The sequence below is a fragment of the Sciurus vulgaris genome (assembly GCF_902686455.1).
Source record: "Sciurus vulgaris genome assembly, chromosome: 6".
NCBI lineage: Eukaryota > Metazoa > Chordata > Mammalia > Rodentia > Sciuridae > Sciurus > Sciurus vulgaris.
This window is the reverse complement of record NC_136466.1, coordinates 121,887,784-121,902,883: the sequence shown is the minus strand read 5'-3', so window position 1 is coordinate 121,902,883 and position 15,100 is coordinate 121,887,784. Positions and strand designations below refer to the sequence as shown.

The following is a 15,100-nucleotide window of genomic DNA, read 5'->3' as shown; positions in this document are numbered from 1 at the left end:
TGACGGTCCTCGTGTTTTAGCTTTTTTGCTGCTGACAAGAACAATATTAAGGAGGAGGAAATTTTATTTTGGGGCTCACGGTTTCAGAGGTCTCAGTCCATAGACAGCTGCCTCTATCATCCGGGCTTGAGGTGAGGCGGAATATTATGGCAGAAAAGTGTAGTAGAGGAAAACACTTCAGGACATGACATTCTGTAAGCAGAGAGAGAAAACTCCTCTTACCTGTGGACAAAATATAAACCACAAGGGCACACCCCCATTGACCCACCTCCTCCAGCCATACCCTACCTGCCTACAGTTACCACCAAGTTAATCCCTATCAGGGGATGAATGCACTGATTAGATTAAACCTCTTATAACCCACTCATTTCATCTCTATACTTTCTTGCATTGTCTCTTACAAGAGCTTTTGGGGGACACATAATCTAAACCATAACACCTTGTATTTAAAAAATTGTCCTGTTGAGGTAGAACTCTGGAATTCTAATGCAAAATTTCCTCCTTTGGATATGCTGAAGCTAACTGGCAACTGACAAAGAGTATGCTCATGGACTAAGAAGAACCAAAAAAAAAAAAAAAAAAAAAACAAAAAACAAAAAAAACCCCACTTTGCTCCTGATTGCTAAAGAACAATGAACAGGAGACTTGATTTGCTGGGTAATGTGGGAAAGAAAGACAAGTGATACCTCTTTGGGTCAGGACTTGCCATCCATAAGGTAAGGGACATAGTATGTTGTTCAAGGCCTTTGCCAAGACTTTGGTTGAAAGATTCAATGCAATCCACAGGGAAAAGGTGAGGGGAGGGTCAGAGAGGAAATACAGAGTTGGAAGGGGGTTTGTCCTTTCTGATGGCAGGGGCATTTCTTATATCAGGCCACTCCCCCATTTGCAAGGCCTTCTATTCGCCTCAGTGCTACCTCTAGTCCTCTCATGCTGCAGGACCCAGGGTAAGGTGTATCTGCCCCACCAAGTCTTCTCTGTTCATTGCAGCACACATCAGAAACTCTTTTTCAGAACTTCCTCATTTCCTGAATTCCTTAATTACTTATCAAACGTTATGTTATGGAATAATATTTCATTTGTTTTGCCCCAGAAATTTATCTTTAGGGAGGAGCTCAGCAAAGAAGAAACACAAGGACTTGAAGGACTCATTGACTTGATTTGGATCCTGCTCTTGGGCCTCTGCCTTGTAGAAGTCCTGGAGCCAGTTAGACATCATGGCAGCCCTGCCTGGCTCTACCACTTAGGAGTAAGCTTCTCTGACCAGCTTAAATCCACTGTGGAATGTAGTTGGGGCAGGTGTGAATAGCACAGTGGATTAGTTTTCTATTACTGCTGCAACTAATTATCACGAATTCAGTGACTCAAAATAACACAAATTGATATCTAGTTCTAGAGATCAGAAACCCAAAATAGTTCAGAAGGCTGAGTGTTGTCAGAGGACTTCAGAGGAGAATCTGTGTCTTGCCTTTGTGGTCCCATATAACTCCAATCTCTATTCCCATAGTCATATCTCTGTCACTCTGAATCTGACCTCCTACCTGTCTCTTCTGTGGGCCCCTGAGATTCCACAGGGCCCATCCAGATAATCCCAGATAATGTCCCCACTTCCACATCCTTAACTACCTCTGCAAAGTCCCTTTTACCATCTGAAATGAAGTAGCTCAGACTTCAGATCTTTGGGTGAGGGAGGCATCATTCTCTGTACCATATGCATGCTCTTTGGATCTGTTTCCACATCTGTGAAATGGAGGTGGACTCTTCCTCACAGGGTTATTGAGGTGATTGGAGAAGGAAATCTGTGCATGTAAATGCCCAGTACCATGCCTGGCACAGTGCTTTATTCTGGTTGCTGTGGTTTATTCTGGTCTGGGGCTGGTTTATTCTGATTGTTGTTGTATTCTGAGTGAGTTGTAAGCCAGAGGCCAAGGACTCTGTGTTCTGTTTCTTTCTAGCCTTTGAGCTTCTAGCTTTTGCTGGATCCTGAGTAGGAAATCAATAAATATGATAATTAATTTCCTTAATGGATGACAATGTTTTGCACCTACTAAGTGCTTTGAGACCATCTGTTGCTTGTTTGTTATTTTGGTGATAAGGAGTGGGGTTGGGGAGCACCTGATTAAATACTATTATTTATTCAATCCAAAATATAACTTTGGATTCTTCTGTTGCACTTTTACCTAATTATGCTAATACCAGTGGGGAGGAGAGAGAGAGAAAGGAATGAGTTCACAATACTTATGGAAAAAAAAAAAAAAAAAGTCTTGCTGCCACAGACTTTTCTCCTTGGTCTGGAAACTTCTTGGTTTCCTAGGGTGCAGCTGACTGCTCTCTGCAACTAAAAAGTCTCTCAAAGGGCCCTGTCCAGTTAGGTCACACAAAGCTGGGCTTATTATTTAGAGAACACACAATGCCCCCTCACATGGGGCACAGAGAGGAAAGAATTTTTTAAAAAGCCAATTCCAGTCCCCTGGAGCTGCAAACTGCCCTCAGGGCAAAGAAGCCTGCAGAATAATTGGGAGGAGTCTGGCTGGAGGAGGCTGAGGTAAGTTGAGCTGCATTTCTTTCCATACCGCCAATACCACTTTTTAAGCATTCCCCTCTGGGACAAACCTGTGTGTCAAGGTAAACAATTAAATAATAAGCAAAGGCCCAATCAGGACAACTGTGGCTTCAGCCCTGGAGAATAACATCCAGAAACAGCAGCCTGTCTGTTGCTGCTGAGGAGCTGGTTTCCCTGATTCTGAGAGAGAACTGGGTCAGAGAGGAGATGCTGTCTGCTTAGAAGATGATTCGGTCTCCTAAACTTGGCAGGTTTATGCTTTTTCAGGATAACAGGGTGGAAAATGACCTTACCTCATCCCTTTATCAAAGCAGAGCTCCGCTGCCCAAGGAATTCCTAATATATTTGTAGATGATGTATTTAGCGATGGGGTGAGAGAGGGTCCAGAGACCAGACCCAGAACTGTTGGGGATGGGGAAACGGTGCCTGCCAGGAGGACAGACCATTACATGGGCAGCCTCCCACATCAGAAGGCCTGCAGAAGAGGAGTCTGAACTGCCACATCTCTCAAGGGTCTTCCAGTGGGTCTACACCAACATACTTTGGCTGCCAAGGTCAAAGGAAGAGCATGTAAGCATGGGATGGTCACAAAATCCTGAATTAGCACAGAGTGGTTGAACTTGACTAAGAGAATTTTTTTTGTTGTTGTTTTGGCAGTACTGGGGAACAAACCCAGGGCCTTTTATGTGCTAGGCAAGTGTTCTCCCACTGAGCTATATCCCAGCCCTTTCTTTAAATTTTATTTTAAGAGAGAGTCTTGCAAGCTGCTCAGGCTAGTTTTGAACTTGTGATCCTCCTCCCTCAGTCTCCTGAGTAACTGAGCTTACAGGTGTGTATCACCACACTTGACCTAAGGGAACTTTTTGGGGAAACCAGGGAAGCACTATTCATGTAACATGTCGGCAGAGCATAAAATTCGTGGCTCCAGGAGATGGTATGGAGGGACAGAAGCTAAATAGTTTAATATCTCATCTCTCTGAGAGCAGTCATTAGGATCTGGGAATCAGGATGACGGAGGTGGCAGGTTTCAGAGTCTAGACCTAATCCCAATAACATAGCCATTTGGTGATCAGGACAAGTAGCTCAGATCTGAGGTCAGGTTGCCAAGGATGTGTAAGGGAAGAGAAGAAGGGTGAGCAGGTAAATGAATACTCTAGGGCCTCTGGGACTATACAGAGCAAAGGAGAACAGGAAGCATGCGTTAGAAAGCATGGCTTGAAGGGAGGCTTTGGTCAGCTGTATACTCTTAGGGATCAAGGCCATAGATCAGAAGTGGAAGCTCAAAAATGTTTTGGCAGATTGTTTCCTCTAGAGAACTGGGCACACTCAGTTTTTAAGATGAACATAGGAGGTAAAGTCAGGCTATGCCATGGGCTGTACTTTGGGACATTTTGGCCATAGAACAGAGGATCTCTCTGTCAGGCCAATCCTGCCCTATAGAGAAATTTTAGAAATATACTGTAGTTCCCCCATCTGTGATTTTGTTTTTGGAAGTTTATTTGTGGTCAATTGCTGTCAGAAAATATTAATGGAAAATTCCAGAAATAAACAGTTCATAAGTTTTAAATAATACACTGTTCTGAGTAGCATGATGAAGTCTTACACCGTCCTTCTCCGTTGCCATCTGGACCATGATTCACCATCCCTTTTTCCAGTGTTTCCGTGCTATATATGCTACCTGCCGGTTAGTCACTTAGTAACCCTCTTGGTTATCAGATTGTTGTGGTGTCATGGTGCTTATGTTTAAGTAATTCTTATTTTATTTAGTAATGACTCCAAAGCACAATAGTAATGATGTTAGAAATTTGAATATGCCAAAGAGAGGTTGTAAAGTATTTTCTAGAAGTGAAAAAGTAAAAGTACAATAAGATATTTTGACATAGGTATAGAGAGATAGCATGAGAGAAAGCACAAACATTTATGTAATGTTTATTACAACATATTGTTATAATTGTTCTCTTTTATTAGTAGTGTTACTGTTGTTAATCATTAATGCGATTAATTTATATGTTAAACTTTATCATTAGTATATATGTATAAAAACATGGCATATGGAGGATTGATATTATCCACACTTTTCATGCATCCACTGGGGGTCTTAGGACATATCCATGGACAAGGGGGGCAGCAACATGCATCCACCTACATTCTTGTCAGAAGCAGGTATAACTAGCCTGAGAACTCTACCTTACAGGGTCCTCTTCTCCACCCATGATGTCCCAAAGTCATAGAAATCCAACTTTGAGAAGCCAAGTGGGGGTCTGGACATTGAATAAGAGCCAAGGGAAGTATAGCACTTAGCCACTGTGATAGGCAGAGTTGCCAAATTTAGCAAATATAACTATAAGCTGCTGAGTTAAATTTGAATTTCAGAAAAGCTTATTATAAATAAATTTTATTATTATGCATAAACTTACTATGAATAAATTTTTCAATATACATCTATCCCAAATACTGCATGGGGCATATATATATATATATATATATATATGTATATATATATAAAGTTATTTGTTCTTTTTAATGAAACTTGACTTTACCTGGGCATCCTGTAGTATATCTAGCCACCCTCTGGAGGCTAGGCCCATACAGAATGAGTTGGTCAGCATAAACCCAGGTTTCAGGCCACAGCAAATCAGGCAGGTATCTTCCCTCTACTTGACCTCTGCTAAGTGTCTGTTTTTAAGGCCAGATCCCAGATCAGCAGAACATTTGCCATCAAACATCCTTTGAATTTTAATTTATAATCTGCTCATTAAAGTGCCACCCACCAGTGAGCCTCAAATAGCCTGATAACTACAACTTGAGCTGCTGTGCAGAGAGAGATGGAGCCTGATGCAGGCACAATGCACAGAATTTTATAGTTTGCCCGTGGCTTTCAAAAAGCTTGCAGATATTTCTGTCTTTTGAGCACTCGATAGAGAAACCCACTGAGGGAGAAAGCAATGACTTTGCTCTCACTGGGCCAGAAATTCCAGGGCTGAAATGACCCAGGGGTAGCAGGCAGGTTTGACAATCTGTCAGTTTCTAGATAGAGTTACTCGTCAATCACTCATTCCTGCTGAATTGCAGAAACTCCTTTTCTTAAATCAAACTTTCTTTGCTCATGATGCAGTTTAAGCCCAGTTTCTGGCCTGTGTACAGGGAACTGGTACTAGCTGTTAGGTCAGCCTTCACTCTCTGTATCTTTGCCCCCAGTTTTTCTTCTATCTAAGACTTCATTGCTGGGGTTGTTTTACATAAAAAGATAAGAAAGCAGCTGAAACTTGGTCTTGCTCTAAGGAGATAAAAACAAAGTAGTATTTTATTCAAAAAGATTGTGTGTAATAACAGCAATCTGAAAATAATGATATCTATAAGGTCCTTGGCAAAGCCACCCAGGAAAAAAACAACAATAGATGTGAAAGCTTCAGTGAGTCATAACACCACCTTTCAGCATCCAAAGGATCTGAATCAGATTCAGATGAATGGGTTTCATCAGCCCTGAACTTAGCTGTACGCATCTGTTTTATTCCTAGCACCAATGTACATCCTTTGCATAAAGGCAGGGCATTGGCTCCCCTTCAAGACACTCGACCGTGCAGAGGAGGAATGAAAAGGATTCCTTGTCAGCTTTTCAATGTCTAAACACAAAATAGCTCTGCCCTGAGCTGCCCAGCAGGCTTTCCTTCCTGTCTGAGCATCATAGAGAATTGTTGGCTAGACCAGTGTTTATCAGAGGTGATCTGTGAACCATCAGCATGAGAATCATATGGAAGTTTATTGAAAATGCAGATTTTGGGGACTCACCAGAGACCTATCAGATTTGATCTCCTGAGTACAGCCCAGGAGCCTGCATTTTTAATGACTCCATATCCCAAGAATTCTTAAGTACACTAGGGTTTAAAGGCTCCTGGTTTGTTCAGTCACCTGGCCCTCACCTAATCCTGTTGCCTATATTGTCACTTGACTTTCTATGTGTGTCTCTTCTTCCCAGGACAGGGAAAATTACTTTTTTTAGTCTCCTTTAGTGCTCAGTTCACTGCAGGTGTTCAAAAACAGTATTTATTGAATGAAGGACCTGAAATAATTTCCCTTTGTTTGGAAATTGTTCAGAAAAACTTTTGTCCCAGAGATTAGATCATGAATTTGCCAATTTGCTTCGAAGACAGTGCTTTCTGCCTTTGCCCCCGCCTCTTTTTCTGTCTTACACAAAGAGGAGAGAGAGAGAGAGAGAGAGAGAGAGAGAGAGAGAGAATTGCTTTCCCAACCGATATTTTGAGTCAGAGGCCAAAGGTCCCTATTTGTCCTTAAAAGGATACAAGGACAAGAATGGCCACATTGCTGACCAACATCATCTGATCCCAAAAGGGGAATCAATCTTTGTTCTTTCCAAGAACCACTGTTGGAAAAGATTCATGAAGATTTCAGGGTGAGGGAGATCAGGGGGTCAAGGTGTGCACGGTATGTTGAGGGGATGCCAAAAGCCCACCTGACCAGTGGACCCTGGCTCTTTGGTCTCTCCAAAGCTGAACAAATAAAATCAAGAGCACAACTCGGTGAATCAGACTGTTGGACCCTGAGAGCAGGGCATGTGGGCAGCCAAGTTTTGAAGAGGCAGAAAGCTGGGGAGGCGGCACACTGGGAGGGCAGGGGAGGGAGACCAGGGCTGGGACTCTGAGAGAAGGTCCAATAGAGAGCAGAGGTCCCTAGAGAGGGCAGTGAGTGGAGGGCCCTTGGGGCAAGCATCTCTTCTTCCCTCATCTTGCTCAGCTGCTTCTGAGGCCAAAGCTGGGATGAGGCTGCACCATGAATGTGAAGACGGTAGCATCGGAAATGAGAGCGAGGAAAATGGAAGCTGGAGCAGAGAGCTCTAGACCCTCAGGCTGGTTGCTGCCTTCTTCAGCGCAGCCTCCTCTAGAATTCAGAGTTGGACCCCTCCTCCTGAACGTCCGGTTTGGGAGCCCCAGGATCCCGATGGGCGGCTCCCTCCCTCCCTCCCAGTCAATGCAGGAATTGGAGAGTGTTCACATAGTCTGAGCCATAATCCGCCTGCTTGGGATTTTCCACCCTTTGCTCATAGTCCTCTCTCTCCTCCGTTTTCTGGACTCCACTCCCTGCCAGGTCTTCACACGCTCTGAGAGTGCTCTTGTGTCCTTCCCACATTGTGTCTCCTGCAGGTTGAGGACCCTGTGTTACTTGCTCCTCTCCCGTGACTTGGTCACCTGCCTTCTCTTTTCTTCTGCTCACTGACTTGATAGTCCCCAGCTGCCTCCGTCCCCTGATGAGGCTTCTCATGATTCTGCCAGGGGCACCCTCCTTTTCCCAGGTATCCAGGCATGAGCAATAGCACTCAGCCTTGCCTTTTTCTTTTTCTCTTACTTTGAAGCTGTTGGGAAGTAAGAGTGTGTGTGTGTGTGTGTGTGTGTGTGTGTGTGTGTGTGTGTGTGTGTATGTGTAATTCTCCATGGCATTTTTACATGTCTGGTGACAGTTTTTGTGCTGGAGAAGTCGCTGAGACAGAGAGAGGAAATGGACATGGTATCAGCTTGAGGTGGGTCATGCTTGCGACTGGACTTGATCAAGGGGATTCTGTACTCCCACTGAACTGTCTGCTGCAGCTGAGGTTGCAATAAGAGGGGAGCAGAGGTGAGGTGATGTGAGACTTCAAAAGTGCTATCTATGGATAATCTCTTAAAACCTTGTCAGAATGTGTTTTCCACTGCTCTTGGATGAGTTTAGACCCCTTATTTTGGGAATCAAGGCCCTTCCTGCCGGGCTCCATGCTCCTCCCCAGCTCCTCTCCTCCTCTCCTTGAAGAGCACTGCATTACAGACATTCTGAGCAATATTTGGCCATCAGGGTGCCCCATGTTCTTCTCTCAGAACCTTATTCACTAGGATATTTGGTTTGGTCCTTTTGGCAATAGACATTCATCAGAGCTTCTGGAAGTTGGGGGACAAGAATAACTTGATCAGATTTATAATTCAGAAAGATCAAGTCTAAGTTGGAGGATGAATGGGAAGGAAGTGAAGCAGAAGAGCTAAGTTCGCTGTGTTGGACTATCATGAGACAATGAGGGGACCGTGATGGTGAGGTGGCCAGAGTGGCAGGTGAGGTGACACTGACTGCAGGATAAGGCATGCGTTTATGGGTGCCTGGCTGGGTGTGGTAGCATGGGAAGAATCAAAGATGAGGCCCCAGTTTCTAGCTGGGCAGATGGGAAACATGGGTGCCATGCACTGACACAGAGGTCAAGGAAAGAAAAGCATTCCTTGGTGTGGGAGATGATGAATTAATTTAGTTTTGGATATTTTGAGTTTAAGGTTACTTTAGAACATCTAAGTGGAATTTCCTTAAAGTCTGTCCAAGAGAGAATTGGATTGGAGCTATAAATTTGGGAGTCATTACAGAATGTAAATGACCAAGCTCAGAGAACATGTATGAGAGACAGGAGAACCTTGGAGAGAACTCAATGGAACACCTGCATTTCTAAGATGGTGCCCATTGAGAGGCTGAGGAGGAGAGGGAGGTCAGAGAGGCAGGGGAAGTCAGGCAGGGGGTGGGCATGTAAACCCAGAGAAGAGGCTATGTTGAGGGACTGGTGCACAGTGGCAAATGTTACCAAAAGTTCAAGCATGATAAAGGTAGAGAGGAGTTAGATGGCCTTGGTAGCAAGTTGGTTGTTGGTGGTGTGGGCAAGCACCTCCCACGAGTGATACAATCAGAAGCTAGCTGCGGTTGAAGGGTGAATGGGAGTTGAGGAGGTGGGAATAGAGTGCATGCGTTTTGTTTTTAAAGAAGTTCGGTTGAAAAGGAGAGTGGAGACAGGTAGCTTGAGTGGATGGTGAGCTTGATGGTTGAAAAATGACATTGGGGCCTATTGAAACGTGTGTGATGTTGACCTCCCAGTGGGGGAGGAACGATCCACACAGTTGAGAGGCATCTGAGGAGGTGGTGGAATGCAGGGATGGGATGCTCAGGAACCTGACCAAGGAGTAGGACAACCCTACCATGGTCACAGTAGGAAAGCAGGGGAAGAGCTGGTGAAGTGCAGGGAAAGGGAGGTGGGGGTTGCAAAGAGTTCCCAGTTGGTCACTCATTTGACTTTGAGAAGAAGGAAACAAGGTCAAATGAGGACCTAGCAACCCAGGTTTGAGGAGAGTAGAGAAGGTTTAAATAGCTATGTTGGGGAGCCAGAGAGGGTTTCCTGGTGGTTGTAGGCGACTAGGTTGACTTTCAGTGACCTTTCCATCGTCCTTAAGTCCTCTCTGTCTCTCTCACGCTCTCATGGTGTCCCTTCTTGTCTGTGCCTCCATCGGTGCGCTCACCACTCTCCAACTCTGCCTCTTGTTGGTGAGCCTCTTAGCTCTCTTCTGGAAGCTCTGCAGAGGGCTTTGTCTTCCTGTTCCTCCCTGTCCTGGGAGGTTGCTTCACCCACAGAAGGGGATCAGTGGTTGTTTCTAGACTAAGTCAGTGAGTGTGGCTTGACCTTGTAGCAGCAGTGGGACACTTATTCTGTAATGCAGTCAATATTTATTAGAAGGCAGGAATATATCCAGGGTGCTCTGAGGGCAAGACACATTGTTATTTAGTAGCTGGGGATACAGATTTAGGAGTCATTAGAGTTTATAAATGGCCAAGTCCAGAGAAATTTGACCCTGATGTTCTATTCTCATTTAGATACTCCGCAGTTCCTCACGGCCAACTATTGAATTCTGGGAATCCTGGGGCAGTGTTCTCAACCTATCAAGCTCAACACCCTCTTTCATTAAAATATATTCTATAACTCCCATTAGTTTCTTGAGGTGAAATTCATTGATAATATAATGCATCTTTACATATAATTTAAAAAATTTATGTAGTATCCTAATGGTAATAAAGAGGAGAAATGAAAGAAAGTAATTTATAATAAAAGAATACTTTTCCCACTGCTCAGGCCTAGAGGATCTAGAAGAGAACTTCTCAAATTTTTATGTGCACATGAATCATCTGGAGATAGTGTTGAAATGCAGACTCAGATTTGGGGGTCTGGAGAGGAGATCCTTCTCTCTAGCACGCTCCACCATGATGCTGGAGAGTTTCTGGTTTGTGGACTGCTCTCTAGTAGCGAGGAACTAGGACATAAGGAAGCATGTGATGCTTTGCTCATCTTGTAATGAATACGTTAGACTTAAGAGGAGTGAAATAAATACATTAACTAGAATATTGATACTATCTTAAGAATTGACATTTTGAAACACAACATATATACATAATTACTGTGAATGTGACAGTTTCAAAGACAAATTTATACAGAGGTGTCTTATAGGTGACTCAAATTCCACGATGCGACTTTTGGAAACAACAACAAACTCAGAGGAAAGTTTTAAAGAAAACAAAGTAGACCTTTCACCAATTTGCACTGTAATTTCATTATTAGAGCCTTGAGTATAGAATGAAACTGTGCAAAAAATGTGTTTATGTGAAAAACATAGTTAGGTTCCAGTCTCAGGAAACTACGAGTAGGTTTTTCACCTATGTCCATCTCTGGTGGGATTTCAAATCATGTGGGACACTGGACATTTCTTTGTCCCATACTTGCAGAAGGTCCAGAGCTGTCTCTGCCCAATAAATGCAATCATGCTTCCCAATCCTGGAAGCAACTGGAAACATCCCTTAAGCCTCCACTATGCTTCACTGAGAACCACCAACCAAGAGGAACTGAGAAAGAAAAGTGACCACAGGTGAAAGCTTCCAGAAACACATTATATCAGAGCCCACTGCCATGAGCAGAAGGTGCATTTGCCTGGGAAGGAGCCACAGACAAATTGTATCCACTCAGCCACATTTGCAAGTCCATGAATGCTGAGCAGACACAAATGGCTCATTTCACAAACCCATTCTGTATCACAAAGACAGAAGCGACACACCTTCTCTTGACAAGTTTGGTCAAGATACCACCTGAGATGTAATTATGCATCTCTCTAGGTACCAGTTAGTACCATGATGTTTCTACTAAAGCTATCAAGTGAGACTGAGGTGGTGGCTTGTCTAGGGGAAGAGGGGAGTAGCCTAGCTCCTCCTAGCTGCTGCCCTTCTCCTGCATCATCTGATGCCAGGCCCTTTTGTGCTTCTTCTGTTTATGTTTTCACTTTTGAAGTTTCTAGAAGCCCATTCAGGCTTTAGGCTCTGTAGACAGTTCTCTGTGCCGGGGGTGTTCTTCTACTTTCTTGTCTGAGTAACTCTAGTTGTCTTTCATGTCTGGGTAATGACCCTTCTTCAGGGAAGCCTTCCCCAATCCCAAGCTGGCCAGATGACCCCTCCTTTGATGCCCTTGTTCCATCCTGTACCTGTCCTTTATGGTGCCCACCACAATGTTACTGAGTCAAGATTTGTTCTTAAGGTCCTTTCCTTCCTGGATGAAAACTCAGGGCAGAGAGCTTGTCCATCTGGTTGACTACTTGAGTCCCAGCGCACAATGCTTGACACCAAACAGACACTTGGTACTCATTTGATGAGTGTATGTGAGCCAAAGGGAAGGCCAGGAGTCTATGTTGGTTAATCAAACTCAACTGACAAATGCAATGAGGCATGAGCAAGTTCCTCTACAAGACAGAAGGAAGTCAGGAATGTGAAGTAGGCTGGCCAGCAAACAGGCTGTCTGACTGCCAGCAATTCCATTGGGTGCATTTGTGTGTATCACACACAGCAACTGTAGAGCAGCTGCCTCTGAGCGCAGGAGATGGAGGTGTGCAGGGTGAGGGACACTTTAGGGGGCCAGGTGCAGGACTCCAGCAGAAGCTGGCTGGTACACCTGCTGGGGAGTCGGGGGGAACATTTCCACTTTTTTGCTGCTGGGAAGTGAATTCATACTAAACAAGGTCTTGATTTGCTTTCCATTGTCCACTGTTTCTGGACTTTGGAGAAGTTTATTTATTCCTTCAATTACATTATCTGCACATGGGGACATAGCCTATTTCAAGGACTGGCTGGGAGGATTAACACAGGGGGGTCAAGGAAAGACTTTTGTACATCATGAGGTCCTAAACAAGTTATACTCAGATACGTGAGTGGTTGTGACTTATTTTGTGTCCCACATGGGTTATTTTGCACTGTCTGTGATAGACCAGGAAACACTGGGGACAACCTGAGCAGGATGCCCTTGTCCAGCAACTGCACCCTGCAACATGCAGCAAGTACTGAGGAACAACTATGTGCCAGGAACTCTTCCAGGCCCTGAGAAAGTAGGGTGCAGAAAGCGATGCGATAGTGGTCAGCTCTAGGAGGCAGACTACAGTCGGGGAGGGTCTGAACAGACACTTTCAGATGGGGTGGTCAGGGAGGTTGTGGCAATGGAGTAAAAATCTGAGCAAAGTGAAATACTGAACCATGCAGAAAATTACCAGGCTCTCCATGAGGTTATTTAATTTAATTCTTTCCAGAATCCTGAAAGGCAGGTATTTTTATAGAAGAGGAAATAGAAGCATGGAAACTAAGCGATGTGTCCCTCGTGATGGAGCTGGAGTGCAGGGGTAGGACCTTCCCTCAGACAGCGCTCCATCTGCCCCCATCCGCTGCCTTTCCTCATCCTCGGCTCTCTTACTCCATCCACCCCTTCTTCTTCCCACTATGACTACAGGATTATTTCTTCAGTTTTCTCTTTATTTCTCTTAAAAATGGACAAAAAGGAGAACCAGGGATGATGCTGGCCACTTGGTGTGCACATATTCTCACCAAGGAAGCTGATTTTAGACTCTGAAAGCACGTCTCAGATGCATCCTTTCCCCACATCTTTCTGGACACCTTAGCCTGGTTATCACCACCTCTTGCCAGGGGAGGCTCCTATCTGCTCTCTCTGCTTCTAGTTCATTCTCTGTGCAGCAGCTAGGGTGAATTAGGTCATGCCACTCTGTACCAAAACCCTCCAGTGGCTTCCCCCTTGTACTTGGAATAAAATTCACCTTCTCATCCTGACCTCCAACCCAGCACCATCTAGCCCTTGCCCACTTTTCCAGCCTCACCTTGCCACACCTGCCTGGTTGTCATTGTCCCTGACACTCAGGTCTTGTTTCATCCCTCTGCCATGTCATGCCCATCCCCAACTCTGTACCTAACTTTTCTTCATTATTGATTGGAGCTGAAGAAATAGCTTGTTTTGGAGAGTGCTTGCCTAGAATGTGCAAGGGCCACAGTTAGAATCCCGGGCCCCTCAGAGGGGGAAACAAACAAACAAACAAACAAAAAAACACTCTTCATTATTGAGGCTTCAAATGAAATGTCATTTGCTCATCCTTCCTGGATTAAGTTTCTCCTGTTACTCCCTGTCAGATTCCAGAGCTGCTGGTAGACTAGGAAGCCATGAAGGCAGAGGGTGGGTGTGGTAGGCAGGTGTCATGGCAGACCTAAAGATTCCACTCCGGGTTTTCACATGCGTGTGTAATTCCCTCTCCTTCATTGTAATCTGAGCACAGAGATTTGCTTTGAATTGATAGACTATGGCAGAGGTAATAGAATGTTACTTCTGTAATGAAGTTTCTGTAATGACTGTGACCTTTGCCTTGTTAACAGGCTGTCTTCTGCATTCTTGGCTTGCACACTTTGATGAAAACTGTTTCTATATTGGAAAGATCTATGTGACAGGAACTGGGGGTGTCTTCTGGTCAACATCCATTGAGGAACTTGGACTCTCAGTACAAACACCTTCAAGAATTTGAGGGTTTAGAGCTGAGTTTACAAGTGGATCCTTCTCCAGAAGAGCCTTCGGAGGACGCCACAGACTCTGGGCTGATCCATTGATTATGGCCTTGTGAGAGAATGTGAGGACCTAGCTAACTCATTCATGATTTCTGACCTACAGAAGCTGTGAGATAATGAATGTGTGTTGTAAACTACTAATTTGGAGTAAATTGTTATGGGACAATGGATAACTAGTCTGTCTGAACGTTCATTTGTAAACATTTGATGAATGAGTTAGAGAATGATTAACTTTGTCTTCCCCTGAACCTCCTAAACAGCCTTGGGAAAGCAAGTGCCCCAAAACACCAAGATCAATCATACTATCTCACAGACTGCTACAAAACCCAGAATAGAAGGCCTGCTGGCTTCCTGAAAAGCTAGTTTTGAGCAAATGAACTTACCTTTGATCTTATCTTTCTCAAAACCACCTCTTTATCCTGCTTGGATCCAGTGTTCCTGAGATGGATTTCATCACCCAAAGTGCACCTTTTCTGACAATTCATGAGGTTTTTAACTGGATAAGCAACTCTTCCCTACTTTCCTTGGTTATCATTGATGCCATACTTTTATGGTAAAACCTCCAAGATGAATAATTCATGGCTTATGAGTACATTTCATGAATATACAGGATGCCATATAAAATAACATAAATGTTTCCTAATAGAATTAATACACTTTCCAAGCAGTTCAGCTTGAGGCAATTATTGCACTTCCTGGGAGATACAAATTACTTTGCCCTCAGCCTCATGCCAAATAACCCCCCTAAGACACACACTAATTACCCAGAAATACACTGCCTGCCATAGCTCATTGACTAATTGACAATCAGTTTAAAACTTC

At 44.2% G+C, this 15,100-nt stretch overlaps 1 long non-coding RNA gene across 4 annotated transcripts in view; it reads left to right on the top strand.

The window, feature by feature from the left end:
• The first annotated feature begins 2,421 nt into the window (after positions 1 to 2,421).
• LOC306664948 overlaps positions 2,422 to 15,100 on the top strand; it is a 37,811-nt gene continuing 25,132 nt past the window's right edge. For all 4 annotated transcript variants that reach the window (XR_013764873.1, XR_013764874.1, XR_013764875.1 and 1 more), the window contains exon 1: positions 2,422 to 2,545. This is a non-coding gene — a long non-coding RNA (uncharacterized lncRNA). The remainder of the gene's footprint in view (positions 2,546 to 15,100) is intronic.